The 22,192-nt window shown below is 39.5% G+C and overlaps 1 protein-coding gene across 1 annotated transcript in view; it reads left to right on the forward strand.

Annotated features, from left to right (window-relative positions):
• Positions 1 to 2,995: 2,995 nt before the first annotated feature.
• The window catches only part of porb (P450 (cytochrome) oxidoreductase b), a 103,121-nt gene continuing 83,924 nt past the window's right edge, over positions 2,996 to 22,192 (forward strand). Inside the window, exon 1 of the mRNA XM_034168178.1 lies at positions 2,996 to 3,016. The gene's annotated coding sequence lies outside the window, so the exon portion shown is untranslated. The remainder of the gene's footprint in view (positions 3,017 to 22,192) is intronic.

A 22,192-nucleotide genomic window follows, 5' to 3' on the forward strand; every position in this document is an offset into this window, starting at 1 on the left:
TCTGAAGGAGAGAAGTTCAATTCCCACTTGACAAGATACATACCAAGCGACATGAATATAATAAGGACACCAGCGGTGGTAAGCAGAACGCCTACAGAGGACCTACTCGACGATGACCTCCACCTGACCAAAGAAGTTGCAGCTGAATACGCCAATCACGTAGTCAAATGTGTAGAGGCCGCTCAAGGAAGGAAGCTGCAGAAAAGAGAGGATTGCAAACGTACAATTAGGCTGACAGCCAACCAAAGCGAGGATGTACCGCAAATAATTGGGAAAAATGGATGGAGGATACAAGACATGGAAAAGAAACACAAAGTCAAAATCATAGTAGATCACGAAAAACCAACCACGATCAAAATCCGAGGAGAACAAAGGAGCACTGAAAAGGCAGAAAAAGAGTTGAGGGCAATAATTGAAGAAAAAAACGAATCGACGGAGAGAAACAGAGACAGAAGAGAGCAAGCAAAAGATGTGGTATGCCGCTACTACATAAAAGGTATATGCAACAGAGGCACTAGATGTTTCTACAAACACGTCCAAGACCAAACACCAAACAGAGAAGAACAAACATGGACAAGGAAAATGACCAGACAACGAGGCACATCAAGATATGAGGAAAATGAAAGGACACCGAACAGGATAAACATTGAAAAAATTAAATAGGACAACACCCAGAGCCCTGAAAAAAGAATAAAAAGACTTGGAGAAAGAAATACGAAAAGAAAAGTAACATTCAATAATGAAGTACAAAAATATACGATACCATGGATAGGAACAATAAGGGAGAAAAGAACCAAACACAAAAGAGGGGAAAAAAAAGTATAACCAAGGGAAGGTAAACATCATATACACAAACATCAATGGCATTAGAGGGAAAATACACAGCTTATCTGAGATAATACGAACTAACAACACAGATATAGTAATAGTAACAGAAACAAAAGGAGAGCCACCAATAATACCCAACTACACATGGTTCTCCAAGCAAAGACTAAACAGAACAGGAGGAGGCATAGCAATTGCTATAACGAATGAAATAGCAAAGCACACAACAGCCCAAGAAAACCTAGAAGACAGCACAATGAAAATACTCTGGCTAAAAATAGAAAACCCAAAACATAAACCAGACTTCATAGGATGCTACTACGGACCACAAGAGACATGCTATAAGGATGAGGTGGAAAGGCAGTACGCCATAATCAGAACACAAATCCAATGCTACAAACAGGAAGGAAATGTACTACTAGCAGGAGACTTCGATACAAAACTGGAAATTAGAGCAGGACAATACCAACAAAAAGAAAGTAGAAATGGGAGAATCCTAAAAAACCTACTAAAAGAAGCAGACTGCAAGGCAATTAACCTCAAATCTGAAACAGGCCTGTGGACAAGAGAGAACAGACACAATGATGAAAAATCTGTAATAGACTACATAATAGCATGTGACGAAATGGAACAAAGAACAAGAGTAGAAGTTGATGAAGCAGGAACCCTCAAACCCAAAAGTAAACATGGGGAGTCAGATCACAACACGATAGCAGCTTGCATCCAAATACCAGAGACCAGCAGAAGAACAAAAAGAATTAAAAGATGGAACCTAGAACATGAAGAAGGTTGGAAGGAATACAACAAAGTAGTCCAAAAAAATTACAAATAAAAAACCCAGTGAATACAAAGAATATGAAACAGTAATAAAGGAAGCCCTAAAAGAGACAATAGGACAGAGAACAATAAGGATAAACCAACAGAAAAGAAGAAAAGACCCAGAAACAAAAGGCCTGCGGGAGAAAGTGAGAGAGAAAAGGAAAATTTTCCAGAAGGCGGGCAAAGAGGAAAAAAGGAAGCTCTAGAGAGCTACTATGAGGCACAAATGAAATTAAGAAAGGCAACGGATGAAAAATATAAAAAAGAAGTTCAAGAGAACCTGAACAAAATTATCACCTGCAGAGACCCAAGAAATGAGATATGGAAAATGAGGAAAAAGTTAGCCAAGAAGGGACAGGCAGAATACAACTACATCACAGAGGACAATAGAGAAATCACTGATGAGGAAGAAATCAAATCCTACATAGCAAACTACTACGAGGGCCTATACCGAGCAAGAGAAGGTAAACCGGAGTATGAGGCATGGACCAATAGAATATCGGCAGAGGTTGAGAAAGTTACAAACCAACTAAGACCGCAAAACATACCAAAAATAGACCTCGAAGAGATGCTGCGGGTAAAGAGGAAACTAAAACGGAAAAAGGCAACGGGACCAGACAACATACCAAACGAAATATTCATAAATGCAACAAAAATTACCCAAATTTTTTGGGTAATTACCCATTACCCAAAAATACATTTTGTGGAAAAATAATGTTCAGAACCCTGAGCAATACACAGGGAAACAAAACATTACACGTAGAATGTGACGCATGCAAGGATGTTATCAGGGACACACATCACTCATGTCGCTTTTAAGGGCACTGAAATGATTTATGATGACTGTCCAAAGACATATGACTATTTTGCTCTAAAAGGTAAGCAATCTCACACACACACACACACACACACACACACACACACACACACACACACACACACACACACACACACACACACACACACACACACACACACACACACACACACACACACACACAGAGTTCTGGTAACTAAATTACACAACATGACCCTTAGCCTGCTTGTACAGTCAGTTATTTACTGTTGCGCGTTCTGCATGCACAGCGACATGAGGGAATATACTTTTTATAGGGGTCTAAATCAAGACACGTGTCTGTAAACAGAAAAAATAGTACACTTCAGTTCAACTCTGAATTTGATTAGAAATGTCTTTAAGAAATTTACATGCATATAGCCTCTGAGTAAATAATATAATCTCGTTTTCAAATTGATCTGAGCTCGAAGAGGAGGCTGATCTCCCCCGCCGACAGGGTTGTTTTGGTTCAGTCCGGGACAGTGTAAAGTTTCCTTCCGCATCAAAGAAGCTGCCACACATCGAGAGGAGGCGAAGGTAAGAGTTTAGTTCACGGTTTAACTCTGACATATATTCAAATCGGGGGCTGAGACAGTTTGGAAGAATTACACGGAAAATAGCACACTGCATAAACCTGGACGCTAAAAATCTGAAGAAGCGTTCATGGTTTTAGTTCAGCGATAGCTACAGAGAATTTACTGACGTTGCTAAGCAAGTTAACATGTCTTGTTGATAGTTGTCTGACTTTAAAATGCGGTAGTTAAAGTATACTTTTACGTAATATGCTTTAGACAACATTGTTGTACTATCGGTAACAATTTTGTATTTTAATTGTTGTTGTTATTAAATCAAGGCGGGACGGTGTTTCAGACAGTGTTATGGTCCAGGGAGTAGTCCCAGCCCGATTGCTGAAAACTCCATTCCGCTGGTCGTGGTTTAGTCTGTCCACCGGTTTACAAAAGAGTCCTACATCTGATCACTCTTCTGATTTTATCCAACAATGTGATTGTCTTGTATGCATGGTGTGTGTATACTGCGCTCCAAACAAAAATAAAATAAAATAATTTTAAGGGGTTTGTTCTTGTCACATACTTTGACCATGTAATGTGGAGTTGCGTCAGGAAGGGCATCCTGCGAAAAACAACTCCACATGTAGGTCCACCTTGGATCTGCTGTGGCGACCCTGAGTGAAAACAAGGGAGCAGCCGAAGGGACTTACTTTTTGTTCTTGTCAAGTCCTGTTGTCTCACTGCTCATTGTAAAATTTGTGATGTTTGGGTTTGAGCTGTTGTCTGACCAAACAAGCAATGTGAAGACTGCTTTGTAAACTGGAATATTGACGTAATAATATAAAAGTCACGTGGTTTTTGTGTACGTGTATTAGGGTTGTCATGGTTAGTCGACTAGTCACATTACGTTGACTATCAAAATAATCGGTGATTAATTAAATAATCGTCATTGCTTATTTTTTTAATGGCCAGGTCACACAGCACTGAACGAAGGGCAACAAAGCCCAAACGAAACAAGAAATCTGGACTTTCATTGACTTTTGTTGGCATAGTTTAACCTTCGTGCAGCTTCATTCCTGCAGCTGGCATTTCATTAGGATTTTTAAACTGCTGAAAAATTTGAACGAATGCCGCCAAAAACCACAATTCATTCATATTTTGTTTTGCTGTAGTTCTTGACTATTTATTTATTTATTTTTGCTTCGTTTTTGTGACGTCACACAGTACAGAAGCCGGTTTGTGAGCGCTTTTGTGGAGGAGAGATACAGCTGCTTTCTCCACAGTGGTGTGGGGCTTCTGGCTGCATGTGATGCCGCGGTTATGCCGTTGTGCTGGCCGACCAGTAAGAATTTGTCAGTCTCCTCCGCCAGCGCACAGTAGTCCGTGATCACACGCACCAGAGGAGAGAGTTGCTGCACAAAAAGTCTGACCGGAGCAGCGGCATTCTGTCCATGAACTCTGAAGGGATTGCTGTCCTCCAGCCTGTGCAGAAAGAAAAGCCTGCTGGCCCTTTCAGCATCTGATAGTTCAAAATTTTGAGGAAGTGATCCTTTATTATTGCATATTTGTTTGCTCGGGGGGGGGGCTTTGCAGCAGTGGGATTAGCCTCGTTCCTGTCGTCTGGGATGATCTCGCAGAGCGAACTGCGCCTCTGTTTGTGGAAACCAGGCGGCAGTTTACAGAAGCGAGTCTTTGAGCCATCAAGTGTGGAAAAACTTCCAGCAGCAGTGGACATTCGTGTGTGAACAGCTTTGATCCACAGAGGTGTGATATATGAAAACAGAAAACCCAGTGTGATCAGCTGGAGAGAAGGTGAAACGCACTCGCGTGCGTGTGTGTGTCTGATGCATGTACACAGCACTTGTGCATGCCTGAGGTGATCAGAAACAGCAGGGCAAAGAGAGAGCGAGACACTGCTAGCTACTTACTTAGCTGTAAACATTAACAATAATGATTTCATTAGCCTCAGTATGCATATGTGCTTGCTGTAACAGAGATGGCATGTTTGAATAGGAAATGTGATAATGCCAGTGTTTTATAATGCTACGCTACAGTGGAAGAAAAATATGTTCCTCTTCAATAGGTAACTTTGTTAACAAGTAAATATTGAATGAACTATCATCTTAATTGTCTTTATTTTTAGTTAACACATACCTTAAACCAGGGGTGCCCAAGTTTGGTCCTTGAGATCTACCTTCCTGACACTCTTAGTTGTCTCCCTGTTCCAGCACACCTAAATCCAATGAAAGACCCGTTAGCAGGTTTCTGTGTAGGCTCTCCATAGTAGGTTTCCATAGTACAGAAGCTTGAAACTTCGACTGGACTGGGTTGGTTGACGCGAGGACGTTTCGCTTCAAATCGCAGAAGCTTCCTCAGCTAAAATTCTTGCTCTGGTGGTCTGACTTCTGTCTTGACTATTGTAGAGAAGAATAATCAAGAAGTCACAAAAGCTGGAGTTTTAAACCTAACCAGACCCCTACTACCGAGAGTCAGACTGCTATAGGCTAGTGACTAAACAATAGCTCTAATTAGCACCTATTGTGCTCTAGTTAGCACCCTCCTAATGACAGGGCAGCTGTCCCTCCTAATGATGGGACAGACCCTCTCCTAATGGCTCCCTTGACGACTCTGCTGATGACGTGAATGACTCATTACCATGAACAAAAGACTGAAACTGCTTGTCTCAGACCCCCTCCCCGGTTAAGGCTGGGTTTCAAACGTTTCACAAAGAATGCCTCCTTGACCCCTGTCTCAAACCATTTCTTCTCTCTGGCTAATATTTTAACTTCCTTGTCCTCAAACGTGTGGTTAGTGTCTTTAAGGTGGAGATGAACTGCAGACTGAGGTCCACTGGCGCCCTCTCTGCGGTGCTGGTATAGCCTTTTGTGTAAAGGTTGCTTAGTCTCACCTATGTAGTGTTCGTTACAGTTTTCCTGACATCTGATAGAATACACTACATTGCTCTGTTTGTAACTAGGGATCCTGTCCTTAGGGTGAACTAATTTCTATCTCAAGGTGTTAACAGGTTTAAAGTAAACTGGGATTTTGTGCTGTCTGAAGAGCCTCTGTAGTTTTTCCCCTACTCCTGCTAAATAAGGGAGAGGCGCTCCTCTTTTCTTGTCTCCGTCTCCTGTCTATCTGGTCTCTTTGTTCTCTGGGTCTTCTGCACTTTGTCCAGGGACCATCGTGGGTACCCACATACTATGAGGGCTTTCCGGACAAGTTGTTGTTCTTTAGCCCTTCCCTCTGCAGTTGTGGGCACCTGTAGGTCTCTGTGTTGAAGCATCCTGATCACCCCGAACTTGTGTTCAAGGGGGTGGTTTGAGCCAAAGAGCAGATATTGGGCGGTGTGAGTTGGTTTTCTGTAAACCTCTGTCTGGAGCTGCCTGTTCTCTCCACTCGTAACATCACAGTCCAAGAAGGCTAAATGGTTGTTTCTGGCATCCTCACGTGTGAACTTGATATTGGCATCCACCGAGTTGACTTCTTGTTTATTCTTCTCTACAAGAGTCAAGACAGAAGTCAGACCACCAGAGCAAGAATTTTATCTGAGGAAGCTTCTGCGATTTGAAGCGAAACGTCCTCGCATCAAGCAACCCAGTCCAGTCGAAGATTCAAGCTTCTCTACTCGTTAGCAGGCTTTTAATGAGCCTTTCATAGGATCAGACCTGTTGCAGGGTCTGTAATCAATGTAGAGAAATTATCATTTTCCCAAGAAACACCCTCAAAAACAATGGGCGCTCTGAAGAACCAATAAGGGAATTGTTAAGCAAAAAGGTTATTGATATCAGTGGATCGAATCACTTCTTAACGATACCCGAAAAGAACCGGTTATCGATACCCAACCCTAGGAGGGGACTTTCCTGCCTCCGTCGAGCGGGAGGCAGGAAATCATTATATATTAATAGCCAAGTGGCCTCTGCATGTGTGCATGTGTATAACTTCCACCGTGTAGAAACTGGGGAGAGCTGTCATTTGCCGTTGAGTATGCTTCCATATTTTGGGTCAACGATGAATGCCGCGAAAACAGAAGGTTGATAGGACTAATATTTTTGGCGAAATTACAGATGTTGCGTAACAGTGAACACTGATATCACCATTAATCCGTCCCTGGTAACAAGAACAAGTGAATTCTCTCAACCTTGCCAGTTATAAAACATGCCATCAACTAAATGTGCAAAATAATAAATACAATTATTCACAAAAGTCATTTTAATTTTTTGCACTTTCAGTTAAAATCATTTAAAATTACCACCCTTGAAAAATGTCAGCCACCTATTTTTTTAAACACCACCAAATCTACAGGCTGTGGATCCCTACGGGCAATACGCTAGTTCTATTTATTTTATTTTTTTCTGACATTTTGAAAGAATATTATGAATAATTAAAAGGCCATAGGGCACCCACTGTTATTTAAACTTCCCAGTCTCTTGGTTCATGCAAATCCTTAATAATTTTCTACTTGAAGTAGAAAAAGAAGATGTTGAACATGATTTGGATTCAGACCTGGGGTTCCTGACTCAGAATCCTACACCCTAAACACCACAGCGTGTCACACTCTATAATGGGTCATATAGCTTGATGTTATCCTACACGCCACATGAAACTGGCTATTGGATGAATCCTAAGCCAAACCCTAACACTATGGGATAATTAAGGTGGCTATTTACGAATTCTGTATTATTAATACAGCTTGGATGGTGTACAAAGTTGCAGAATACTGGGCTGTATCAGTAATCACTTTGTACAACCCCAATTCCAATGAAGTTGTGAAAAAAGTGTAAAATCTAAATTAAAAACAGAATGCAATGATTTGCAAATCCTTTTCTACTTATATTCAATTGAATACACCACAAAGACAAGATATTTAATGTTCAAACTGATAAACTTTATTGTTTTTGTGCAAATATTTGCTCATTTTGAAATGGATGCCTGCAGCACATTTCAAAAAAGCTGGGACAGTGGTATGTTTACCACTGTGTTACATCACCTTTCCTTCTAACACTCAATATGCGTTTGGGAACTGAGGCCACTAATTATTGAAGCTTTGTAGGTGGAATTCTTTCCCATTCTTGCTTGATGTACAACTTCAGTTGTTCAACAGTCCCGGGTGTCTGTTTTCGTATTTTGCGCTTCATAATGCGCCACACATTTTCAATGTGCGACAGGTCTGGACTGCAGGCAGGCCAGTCTAGTACCCGCACTCTTTTAATGCGAAGCCACGCTGTTGTAACACGTGCAGAATGTGGCTTGGCATTGTCTTGCTGAAATAAGCAGGGACGTCCCTGAAAAAGACGTTGCTTGGATCGCAGCATTTGTTGCTCCAAAACCTGGATGTACCTTTCAGCATTGATGGTGCCATCACAGATGTGTAAGTTGCCCATGCCATGGGCACTAACACACCCCCAACCATCACAGATGCTGGCTTTTGAACTTTGTGCTGGTAACAATCTGGATTGTCTTTTTCTTCTTTTGTCTGGAGAACACGACGTTCATGATTTCCAAAAACAATTTGAAATGGGGACTCATCAGACCACAACACACTTTTCCACTTTGCGTCTGTCCATTTCAAATGAGCTCGGGCCCAGAGAAGGTGGCGGCGTTTCTGGATGTTGTTGATATATGGCTTTTGCTTTGCATGTTAGAGTTTTAACTTGCCTTGTAGATGTAGCAACAAACTGTGTTAACTGACAATCGTTTTCTGAAGTGTTCCTGAGCCCACATGGTAAAGATCCTTTACACAATGATGTTGGTTTTTAATGGAGATCGAAGGTCACGGGCATTCAGTGTTGGTTTTCGGACTTGCCGCTTACGTTTAGAAAGTTCTCCAGATTCTCTGAATCTTCTGATTATATTATGGACTGTAGATGATGGAATCCCTAAATTCCTTGCAGTTGAGTGTTGAGAAACATTGTTCTTAAACTGTTGTACTTTTTTTTTCACGCAGTTGTTCACAAAGTGGTGATCTTTGCCCCATCTTTCCTTGTGAACGGCTGAGCCTTTTGGGGATGCTCCTTTTATACCCAATCATGACACTCACCTGTTTCCAATTAGGTGTTCTTTGAACATTCATCAACTTACCCAGTCTTTTGTTGCTACGTCCCTGGTGGCAGAAAGCAGCGAGGAGTACTGTGATTTGGACCATTTCAACCGCTGGAAAGTTGATGATTTAAAGCGTTTTTTGTAAGCTCCGCAGATTGCCTGTTACAACCAGGACTACGTATGGCAGTGGACAGAAGCGGAAAGAAGAGCTGGCTGTGCTTATGTGTGCTGCATTGTTACAAAAGTGCCGACAAAAGGGCCTTTCACTTTGAATGCTTCAGCACGACGCTTTAACGCATCCCAACGCGTCGTAATGCCAGGCCGATACGTTTGCAATGCGTCGTGACGTCAGACGCGTCGTTTCGGAAGCGGCAAGGGGGCGGAGATTGCGGTTACGTCACACTCTGGCTGTTTCCACAACCTGAAAAAAGTTCAGCGATCGCATCTTGAATTTGGGTCGCCTGAACCACAAAAAAGCTTTAAAAAACAGCAGTATAACGATTCTCCCATCACCCTGCTGGGAGAAGCTTTTTTCCAGCTACTTTTCGGAGTGACGCCGACCGAGGGAGGACTGACGACTTGGTGGGATATCGATCGAACCGCGACAGCGGGCCGACCCGCACGGAGAAGCCGGCCTTCAGGCATCATTCCTGGGCAGACCGAGGCAGGCAGCCGGGGGGATGGAGCAGACCCACTCAGTCTGAAATCTCCCACTTTTTGGATATATGCAAAGTCCCCGTTTACCCAACGGAGTTTAGTTCTGCAGCTTTTTCAAGGTGAGAATAATATTAAAATAAAATGTGACATTTACACTGCTGTGAAGGTTTAATGATCGGCTAACGTTAGTGTAGCCGTTTAGCACAGTTGATCTGAGTGAACGCTTTAATTTGTAAATGTTCAGTCTTTTTTTTTTTACCAAATAAAGCTACAGCTTTTTTCAGACACCACAAAAGCTCAACTTTAAATAACCTTTTTCCTTTTAGTTTATATATAAACTGTTTAGTGTTTCTTTATATTTAAAGAAATATTTATTTGTCCCAATCAGGAACATTTGCTGTGCAGACAACCAAACTTCCATTGATGAGCTGAACACCATGAAGTCCAGTCGAAAGAAAACATCTCTGCTCTTCAACACCACCAGAGTTCAAAGCTACAAAAGAGACCTTCATCTGGTCCTGAGAATTCAGCATGACATCACCTGCTTCTAAATAAAAGGCTCTTTCAGCAGCAACTATTTTATAATTTTTTAAAAAGCTGTTTCATTTTATTTTTTAACAATAAATGAACGGATCATTAAAAATGTCCATGAATCAAAGTCAAAAGACATTTGCACAGGTAGAAGCTCTCCACTTATTGTGCTCAAATTCATATTTTAGAAATGACTCTGTCCTGATAACACCATTAAAGTTAATTACATATTTTGATGAAATTACAAGTTGAAATGACTATATTGAAAAAAAAATTAATCGCGAGGTTTATGTCACAGAAATCCTACTTTACAATCTTACTGCCGTCATTGTTAAATTATTTCCTGTTGCATTTATAATAAACATTTGTATTTATTTACAGTGTCTGTTCTTCTGGTTGAAATGAGATATAAATAATCTACCAGACTTAAAAAAAAAAAAAATGTACAAGTTTCCATGTTATTTTATTTGTCTAAAAATAAATGTCCAAGGTTCCTTATGTTAAACAAGAAATTATCTAATCTGAAATAACAGGTGGTTTTAAATTTACAGATGAAAGGTTTCTAAAGAACCATTTATTGATTTATTTAGCTATTTTATTTTCAAGTGTTCTAAACTTTTTTTTTTAACAGTAATTAGAAATTTTGAGGTAACAAACAACAACAAAAAAAAGCATTTCCAATGATTTTTCTTCAGAAAACGGCTCTATAAATGAGCAGTCCTGTCACATGTTAATGTTTTGTACAGATCAGTGGTTTCTGCACCAATCCGTTTTGTATAGATCTGTAGTTTCTGCACCGATCAGGGGTTTCTGCCACTAGTCTTCCGTGTTTTGGCCCGACGCGTCGTTCCTATTGGACAACGCGAAGGTAGGTCACAGCTCAGAGTGTCCAAAGTTGGATTGGATTGAACTTTGACCGCGTCAGCCTGCCGACAAGCGGCAATGCGCGTTCCCGTCAGAAGCGTCGTTTTAGCTCGGCTTTTGATGCGACGCTTCTGACGCGTCTAAAAAGCAACGCGTCTCATTGAAAATAATGCTTTTTAGACCGATTTTTGACGCTTCTGACGCGTTCAGTGTGAAAGGCCCTAAAGGAGGAAGAGAGAGCCGCTGTCAAAAATGACCAGTCCTTGTTGATAATTGGAGACAAACAAATTTCTGGCCCCTTGAAGGCAGTTAACGGATGGTTAGACGAAGTCCAGAGACTGAAACTGTGGATATTGCAGAATATTTGCTAAGCAGGGATGAGAAATCGCTACTCCGCCGGCTTCATAATGATTACAATGACGATGAGTCTCACATATAACCTCTTTGGTGTCACTTTGTTTTGATAAGTTGACAGACATACTGTGATATGTGCATGCATGCAGTTTGTTTATAGAACATGTCAGTTTTGCAATATTAGGCGGAACGACATTAGTCATAAGCCGATGCACGAAAACGGCGGCACGGTTTCAGGATATTGACAAAATAAATGTGTGCAAGAAACTTACAATTTTAGTCCATCTTTTACGTCCGTCTGGACGTTGACTTCCTGTTCCGGAGCACAGCGGTGTTCTGCTGTATCTGTTAGCTGTTTGAACTGAGCTGTTTGAGTTCTTTGAATTAACAGTCTTTTTCAAGACTTTTTTACTTTTTTTACTTTTTCACCGTGCTCCAACACCTAAAGAAGACCTCTAACGGTCGAAACATCGCGACGGAGCACTTTTATCAGCTAACTTTCATCAGCGTTGGCAAGCTAACTAGCTTGCTAACGCTTTCGTTTTTATTTTTATTTTATTTTTTAGCACTGTTGTCGTGCTGCTCCACAGCCTGTCTAGTGGATTTTTATTTTATTTTAGCACCGTTGTCGTGCGTTACCTGTGCTGCTCCACAGCCTGTCTAGTGGATTTTTATTTTATTTTAGCACTGTTGTCGTGCGTTACCTGTGCTGCTCCACAGCCTGTCCAGTGGATTTTGATTTTATTTTTTTAGCACTGTTGTCGTGCGTTACCTGTGCTGCTCCACAGCCTGTCCAGTGGATTTTGATTTTATTTTTTTAGCACCGTTGTCGTGCGTTACCTGTGCTGCTCCACAGCCTGTCCAGTGGATTTTTATTTTATTTTTTACCACTGTTGTCGTGCGTTACCTGTGCTGCTCCACAGCCTGTCTAGTGGATTTTTATTTTATTTTTTACCACTGTTGTCGTGTGTTACCTGTGCTGCTCCACAGCCTGTCCAGTGGATTTTTATTTTATTTTTTACCACTGTTGTCGTGTGTTACCTGTGCTGCTCCACAGCCTGTCCAGTGGATTTTTATTTTATTTTTTACCACTGTTGTCGTGTGTTACCTGTGCTGCTCCACAGCCTGTCCAGTGGATTTTTATTTTATTTTTTACCACTGTTGTCGTGTGTTATCTGTGCTGCTCCACAGCCTGTCTAGTGGATTTTTATTTTATTTTTGCACCGTTGTCGTGCGTTCGCTGTTGCCGTGCGTTACTTGTGCTGCTTCATGGCCTGTCTGGTGCCTTAACTAAAGCACTCCTTCTGCTGAATCACCTCTAAATTATTTATACATTATTCACTTTGCGTGTTTTTAGGAATCCGCTAGGTTGCGTAGCTACTAGCTCTTAGCCGATTTAGCATGGCGGCTTCTCCTGTCTCTCCCGCACTTTTCTGCTCTGGTTGTGAAATGTTTAGTTGTTCCTCGGCCTCCTTTAGCAGTAATGGTACTTGTAATAAGTGCAGCTTATTCGTAGCTTTGGAGGCCAGGCTGGGCGAATTGGAGACTCGGCTCCGCACCGTGGAAAATTCTACAGCTAGCCAGGCCCCTGTAGTCGGTGCGGACCAAGGTGGCTTAGCCGCCGTTAGTTCCCCCCTGGCAGATCCCGGGCAGTCGGGAAAGCAGGCTGACTGGGTGACTGTGAGGAGGAAGCGTAGCCCTAAACAGAAGCCCCGTGTACACCGTCAACCCGTTCACATCTCTAACCGTTTTTCCCCACTCGACGATACACTCGCCGAGGATCAAACTCTGGTTATTGGCGACTCTGTTTTGAGAAATGTGAAGTTAGCGACACCAGCAACCATTGTCAATTGTCTTCCGGGGGCCAGAGCAGGTGACATTGAAGGAAATTTGAAATTGCTGGCTAAGGCTAAGCGTAAATTTGGTAAGATTGTAATTCACGTCGGCAGTAATGACACTCGGTTACGCCAATCGGAGGTCACTAAAATTAACATTAAATCGGTGTGTAACTTTGCAAAAACAATGTCGGACTCTGTTGTCTTCTCTGGGCCCCTCCCCAATCAGACCGGGAGTGACATGTTTAGCCGCATGTTCTCCTTGAATTGCTGGCTGTCTGAGTGGTGTCCAAAAAATGAGGTGGGCTTCATAGATAGTTGGCAAAGCTTCTGGGGAAAACCTGGTCTTGTTAGGAGAGACGGCATCCATCCCACTTTAGATGGAGCAGCTCTCATTTCTAGAAATCTGGCCAATTTTCTTGGATCCTCCAAACTGTGACTGTCTAGCGTTGGGACCAGGAGGCAGAGCTGTGGTCTTATACACCTCTCTGCAGCTTCTCTCCCCCTGCCATCTCCTCATTACCCCATCCCCGTAGAGACGGTGCCTGCTCCCAGACCACCAATAACCAGCAAAAATCTATTTAAGCAAAAAAATTCAAAAAGAAAAAATAATATAGCACCTTCAACTGCACCACAGACTAAAACAGTTAAATGTGGTCTATTAAACATTAGGTCTCTCTCTTCTAAGTCCCTGTTGGTAAATGATATAATAATTGATCAACGTATAGATTTATTCTGCCTAACAGAAACCTGGTTACAGCAGGATGAATATGTTAGTTTAAATGAGTCAACACCCCCGAGTCACACTAACTGTCAGAATGCTCGTAGTACGGGCCGGGGCGGAGGATTAGCAGCAATCTTCCATTCCAGCTTATTAATTAATCAAAAACCTAGACAGAGCTTTAATTCATTTGAAAGCTTGTCTCTTAGTCTTTTCCATCCAAATTGGAAGTCCCAAAAACCAGTTTTATTTGTTATTATCTATCGTCCACCTGGTTGTTATTGTGAGTTTCTCTGTGAATTTTCAGACCTTCTGTCTGACTTAGTGCTTAGCTCAGATAAGATACTTATAGTGGGCGATTTTAACATCCACACAGATGCTGAGAATGACAGCCTCAACACTGCATTTAATCTATTATTAGACTCTATTGGCTTTGCTCAAAAAGTAAATGAGTCCACCCACCACTTTAATCATATCTTAGATCTTGTTTTGACTTATGGTATGGAAATAGAAGACTTAACAGTATTCCCTGAAAACTCCCTTCTGTCTGATCATTTTTTAATATTTACATTTACCCTGATGGACTACCCTGCAGTGGGGAATAAGTTTCATTACACTAGAAGTCTTTCAGAAAGCGCTGTAACTAGGTTTAAGGATATGATTCCTTCTTTATGTTCTCTAATGTCATATACCAACACAGAGCAGAGTAGCTACCTAAACTCTGTAAGGGAGTTAGAGTATCTCGTCAATAGTTTTACATCCTCATTGAAGACAACTTTGGATGCTGTAGCTCCTCTGAAAAAGAGAGCTTTAAATCAGAAGTGTCTGACTCCGTGGTATAACTCTCAAACTCGTAGCTTAAAGCAGATAACCCGTAAGTTGCTCTATAAAAAAGCCCTCCGTAAAGCTAGGACATCTTTCTACTCATCACTAATTGAAGAAAATAAGAACAACCCCAGGTTTCTTTTCAGCACTGTAGCCAGGCTGACAAAGAGTCAGAGCTCTATTGAGCTGAGTATTCCATTAACTTTAACTAGTAATGACTTCATGACTTTCTTTGCTAACAAAATTTTGACTATTAGAGAAAAAATTACTCATAATCATCCCAAAGATGTATCGTTATCTTTGGCTGCTTTCAGTGATGCCGGTATTTGGTTAGACTCTTTCTCTCCGATTGTTCTGTCTGAGTTATTTTCATTAGTTACTTCATCCAAACCATCAACATGTTTATTAGACCCCATTCCTGCCAGGCTGCTCAAGGAAGTCCTACCATTATTTAATGCTTCAATCTTAAATATGATCAACTTATCTTTGTTAGTTGGCTATGTACCACAGGCTTTTAAGGTGGCAGTAATTAAACCATTACTTAAAAAGCCATCACTTGACCCAGCTATCTTAGCTAATTATAGGCCAATCTCCAACCTTCCTTTTCTCTCAAAGATTCTTGAGAGGGTAGTTGTAAAACAGCTAACTGATCACCTGCAGAGGAATGGTCTATTTGAAGAGGTTCAGTCAGGTTTTAGAATTCATCATAGTACAGAAACAGCATTAGTGAAGGTTACAAATGATCTTCTTATGGCTTCGGACAGTGGACTTATCTCTGTGCTTGTTCTGTTGGACCTCAGTGCTGCTTTTGATACTGTTGACCATAAAATTTTATTACAGAGATTAGAGCATGTCATAGGTATTAAGGGCACTGCGCTGCGGTGGTTTGAATCATATTTGTCTAATAGATTACAGTTTGTTCATGTAAATGGGGAATCTTCTTCACAGACTAAAGTTAATTATGGAGTTCCACAAGGTTCTGTGCTAGGACCAATTTTATTCACTTTATACATGCTTCCCTTAGGCAGTATTATTAGACGGTATTGCTTAAATTTTCATTGTTACGCAGATGATACCCAGCTTTATCTATCCATGAAACCAGAGGACACACACCAATTAGCTAAACTGCAGGATTGTCTTACAGACAAAGACATGGATGACCTCTAATTTCCTGCTTTTAAACTCAGATAAAACTGAAGTTATTGTACTTGGCCCCACAAATCTTAGAAGCATGGTCTCTAACCAGATCTTTACTCTGGATGGCATTTCCCTGACCTCTAGTAATACTGTGAGAAATCTTGGAGTCATTTTTGATCAGGATATGTCATTCAAAGCGCATATTAAACAAATATGTAGGACTGCCTTTTTGCATTTACGCAATATCTCTAAAATCAGAAAGGTCTTGTCTCAGAGTGATGCTGAAAAACTAATTCATGCATTTATTTCCTCTAGGCTGGACTATTGTAATTCATTATTATCAGGTTGTCCTAAAAGTTCCCTAAAAAGCCTTCAGTTAATTCAAAATGCTGCAGCTAGAGTACTGATGGGGACTAGCAGGAGAGAGCATATCTCACCCGTGTTGGCCTCTCTTTCTTTCTTTCTTTCTTTAATATTTATTTCATTCATTTAAAAGAAAAACAGAAAAGCAAAAAACAAAAGCACCACAATACCAGAATGAAATGGAGCAGAAAGAAGAACAAGTCTTATGATTTCTGCCCCTTTTAACAATACAATCTTTCAATATACAGCATCATAGTCAACATTATTTAACAGATTGCATTTCTTTAACTTGTCACATACCACTGACCCATTTCATAATTATGACCATTAATTAATAGATTACATCACTGACAGGTTACATTTAAACTTAAGACACTCCAAACATTATTAACAGTTTACTTTTTTTTTTTTTTTTACTTTCTTGCAGCCCACTGACTTACTTCATAGTTTCATACTTACTTAATACATCTAATTTAATATGTTTTTTAAATAATTTAAGCGACCTTAATTCTTTAATTTCTTTATTAAGATTGTTCCATAATTTGACACCATTTACTGCAATACTCCTTTCCTTTACTTTGGTTCTAAATCTTGGTTTTTTAAAGACTTCTATTCCTTTCAATTTATAACTACTTACTCTTTTTTCAAACATATTTTGAATGTTTGTTGGTAAAGTATTTTTATTAACTTGGTACATCGTTTGTAATATTTTCAAATCAACTAAATCATGAAATTTAAGTACCCTATACTTAATAAACAATGGATTAGATGAATCTCTAAAACCACTGTTACTAATCACTTTTAAAGCTCTTTTCTGCAAAATAAATAAAGGTTGTATATAGGTTGTATATGTTGATCCCCAGATTTCTACACAGTAAGTTAAATATGGGACAATCAATGAATTGTACAATGTTAATAAACCATAACTATTTAATGAATATTTTACTTTATGCAAAACAGCAATGGCTTTCGCTATTTTTCCTTTTATGTAATTTATGTGTGACTTCCATGTAAGATCTTCATCAATCATGACTCCTAAAAATTTCATTTCTTTTACCCTTTGTATATCCATTCCATCTATTTGTAATGACACATTATTTTCTTTCGCTCTATCATTAAACAATATGAAATTTGTCTTATTAATATTTAGTGACAATCTGTTTATATCAAACCAATGTTTAACTTTTTCCAACTCTGTATTTATCACTTGTGCTACTTCCTGTATATCTGATCCAGAGTAAAACAGCGCTGTATCATCAGCAAATAAAATGCTGCCAAGCACATTGGATACATTCACAAAATCATTGATATACAAAATAAACAGTTTGGGTCCAAGTACCGATCCTTGTGGTACTCCATAAATAATGTTACACAATTCTGATTTGGTATTATTTATCTGAACAAACTGTTTTCTATTTTCTAAGTAGCTTTTTACCCACTGATGTGCAACACCTCTTATTCCATATTGTTGTAACTTGTGGAGCAATCTTGAGTGGTCTATAACATCAAAAGCCTTTTTCAGGTCAATAAAAATACTTACAAAATAATCCTTATTATCTATTGTTGTTGATATTTTCTCTATTAGTTCCATAATTGCCATAGCTGTCGAATGTTTTGTTCTGAATCCATACTGAGCATTATTTAAAATATGATGTTTCTCAATAAATTTATCCAATCTTGTTACAAAAACTTTTTCCATAATTTTAGAAAACTGTGGAAGCAATGATACTGGCCTGTAATTAGAAAAATTATGTTTGTCTCCATTTTTATATAATGGGACTACCTTAGCAATTTTCATTTCATCTGGAAAAACCCCAGTTGACAGAGACAGATTACAAATATAAGTAAATGGTTCAATAACAATTTCTATTATACTTTTTACAGTCATCATGTCTAAATCTTCATGGTCAGTTGATCTTTTGCTTACACAGTTTTTAACAATATTTCTTATTTCATCTTTTTCCACATTGTCCAGGAAAATACTATTGACCGTATTTACCAATGTACATAATTTATCTTCTATTATTGGTTTATTTCCCACCAGACTTGACCCTACATTTGAAAAATAATCATTAAACCCATTTGCAACTTCTTTTATATCATATATCTCTTTATTTTCCTTAACAAAGTAATTTGGAATAGTTTCTTTCGTTCCATCACTATCAATCACACTTTTATAATTCCCCATGTTACCCTCATATTATCTTTACTCTTATTTAGTTTTTCACTGTAATAATCTTTTTTTTGTTTCCTAATTATTGTTAATAGTTTATTTTTATATTTTTTGTATTTATGTTCTGATTCCTTTGTTTGCAATTTTAAAAAGCACCTGTATAAATAGTTTTTCTTTGCACAAGCATTTTTTATTCCCTTTGTCAGCCATGGTTTATTTACTCTTTTCTTACTAATTTCAATTAATTTACAATTTTTATTGTATGATTTCATCAATATTTTCATAAATGAGTTATATGCTACATTAACATCACTGACATAAACTTCTTCCCAGTTTTGATTTTTAAGGTCATATTTTAATGCCTCTAAGGCTTTTACTGACTTATCTCTTTTAAAGTTTATATCAGTTTTTTTGTTGTACCTATTTTTATATTTAAATATTGAAAAAATTGGTAAATGGTCGCTAATATCTGTCATGAAGATCCCATTCTTGATAATTTCATCTGTTCTGTTTGTAAATATATTATCAATTACCGTTGCACTTTGCGATGTAATTCTGGTTGGTTTTGTTATCAAGGGGAATAACCCCAAACTATACATTGTATTCACAAAATCACTTGATCTTTGGCAGCTGGAGCTTTCTATGTTAATATTAAAGTCCCCACACATAAAAAGCGTTTTGTTTTTAATTTGATGGAATAATTCAATTATTTTATCTGTAAATTTCACAACACAAGAATCTGGTGCTCTGTATACACAACTAACTAAAATATTCTTAGATGTTTCATGTACAAGTTCCACTGTTACAATTTCTATGACATCATTCATAATTGTCATTTCTTCAACAATTGTACACATCAGATCTGTTTTTGTATACAGAGCAATACCACCGCCTTTTTTATATCTTCTGTTTACAAAATACAGCTCATATCCCTCCATTTGAACTTCATCCATGAGATCATCTTTAAGCCAAGATTCAGTGATTGCAACAATACTAAATCTATTTTTAAACTGATTTAAATAATCTTTTATTTGTGACATTTTACAATACAAGCTTCGACTGTTTATATGTATGAGTGACAGGGTATCTTCTGCAATTTTTTCACTATTCAGCTGTTCTACTGTATAATACTCACAACCAATCGTTTTTAAGTCAAATATACTTTCATCAATATTAGTGTCTATGTCATATATTTTATCCTCTGTTTCCATGTTTGATCTGATTTTTTGTTGGTCCAATTACCAACAGATGTTATATTTGATTGTCTATTCAGGTCTGTATTTCGTAAGGTCCTCCATGTTTTTGATTTGTATACCGTTTGTTCCTTCTTTCACTCTAATCCACACCCTACAATTCCAGACCCATGTAGCAACAATATGTTTCTGTTTTCTTAGTAGTCTTGCTTCCCTAGCAATATCTGCATTTTTTTTTTGTTAGATGCTCATTTATATAGACACTCGTTCCTTTCAAATTCTTTGCCTGTCTTAATAACTCATATTTATATTTTCTGCTTGTAAATCGTATAACAATGTTAGATAGTTTATTTTTTCTATCTTTAGTTGGAATAGTATAACAGTCTGATATTCATTGGCTTCCTGTTAATTCTAGAATAGAATTTAAAATTCTTCTTCTTACTTATAAGGTTTTGAATAATCAGGTCCCATCTTATCTTAGGGACCTCGTTGTACCATATTACCCCATTAGAGCGCTTCGCTCTGACTGCAGGCTTACTTGTAGTTCCTAGGGTTTGTAAGAGTAGAATGGGAGGCAGAGCCTTCAGCTTTCAGGCTCCTCTCCTGTGGAACCAGCTCCCAATTCAGATCAGGGAGACAGATACCCTCTCTACTTTTAAGATTAGGCTTAAAACTTTCCTTTTCGCTAAGGCTTATAGTTAGGGCTGGATCAGGTGACCCTGGACTATCCCTTGGTTATGCTGCTTTAGACGTAGACTGTGGGGGGGTTCCCATGATGCACTGTTTCTTTCTCTTTTTGCTCTGTATGCATCACTCCGCATTTAATCATTAGTGATCGATCTCTGCCCCCTTCCACAGCATGTCTTTTTCCTGGTTCTTTCCCTCAGCCCCAACCAGTCTCAGCAGAAGACTGCCCCTCCCTGAGCCTGGTTCTGCTGGAGGTTTCTTCCTGTTAAAAGGGAGTTTTTCCTTCCCACTGTAGCCAAGTGCTTGCTCACAGGGGGTCGTTTTGACCGTTGGGGTTTTTCATAATTATTGTATGGCCTTGCCTTACAATATAAAGCACCTTGGGGCAACTGTTTGTTGTGATTTGGCGCTATATAAAAAAAAAGTTGATTGATTGATTGATCTTTCTTTTCTATGGCGAAATTGTGTAGAATGAATGGAGGTTTACGACCACATTTCTTCTTCTTTCTGTCTTTGTGTGGACTCGGCAGAACTTTGCAGTAGTGTGTTATCAGCCAACTTTCAAGCCTATAAATTCCGTTTGAGCATTTGAAAACAGCACAATGCGCCCCTGTCATTATTGTATGCATTGCTTAAGGCTTAAAACCTTTGAAACAATCCCTGTAAAAGCCTTAACTTTTACAGTCCGCTAATGCTACTGTATATGAAATTCAATGGGAGCCGTGTGAGTTTGGTAGTTGGGATTTTTGCCCCCGTTTGACCCACGCATGCACAGATGCGTTGTGCACTTCGCTTATTAAACCTCACGTACCGGCCCGGGCTTTGCGTTCTCAGGGTGCAGGACTACTTTGTGTCCCTAGGGTGAATAAGAAGTCTGCAGGTCATAGAGTGTTCTCTTATCGTGCCCCTGTTCTGTGGAATGATCTTCCTGCGTCAATAAAAGTCAGATACTGTGGAGACTTTCAAGTCCAGACTTAAGACGCGCTTATTTTCCCTTTTTATATGGCTGGCATACTGGTATAGTTTTGTTCTGCGCTTTTTACCGTTTTAATTCATTTTATTAGAAAATGGAGCATGCTGCGGCCTCAACTTTACTTTAATTCTGGGTCTTTTAGTGAAGCCTAGGGCTCGTGGCCAGCAATCACCTTAGTATTTCCTGTTTTTCTTGTTGTTTAATGCTGGCAAATTATACTGTATTTCTTGTCTTTCTGATGTCTGATTCTGGCCTCTACTGGTGGTTGGCTCTCACTGCGGTATTGTATCACTTCCTGTTCCGGAGCACAGCTGTGTTTTGCTGTATCTGTTAGCTGTTTAATCTGCGCAGTTAGATTGATCTAGTTAACTAGATAACGATTTGTTTCACAGTGTAATCTTCGCGTGCCTTAACTAAAGCACTCCCTCTGCTGAATCACCTTTAAATTATTTACACATTATTCACTTTGTGTGTTTTTAGAAATCCGCTAGCTTAGCGCAGCTACTAGCTCTTAGCCAATTTAGCATGGCAGCTTCTCCTGTCTCTCCCGCACTTTTCTGCTCTGGGTGTGAAATGTTTAGTTATTCCTCGGCCTCCTTTAGCAGTAATGGTACTTGTAATAAGTGTAGCTTATTTGTAGCTTTGGAGGCCAGGCTGGGCGAACTGGAGACTCGGCTCCGCACCATGGAAAATTCTACAGCTAGCCAGGCCCCTGTAGTCGGTGCGGACCAAGGTAGCTTAGCCACCGTTAGTTCCCTTCCAGCAGATCCCGAGCAGCCGGGAAAGCAGGCCGACTGGGTGACTGTGAGGAGGAAGCGTAACCCTAAACAGAAGCCCCGTGTACACCCC

Source organism: Thalassophryne amazonica, chromosome 4 (genome assembly GCF_902500255.1).
Source record: "Thalassophryne amazonica chromosome 4, fThaAma1.1, whole genome shotgun sequence".
In the NCBI taxonomy this organism is placed as follows: Eukaryota; Metazoa; Chordata; class Actinopteri; order Batrachoidiformes; family Batrachoididae; genus Thalassophryne; species Thalassophryne amazonica.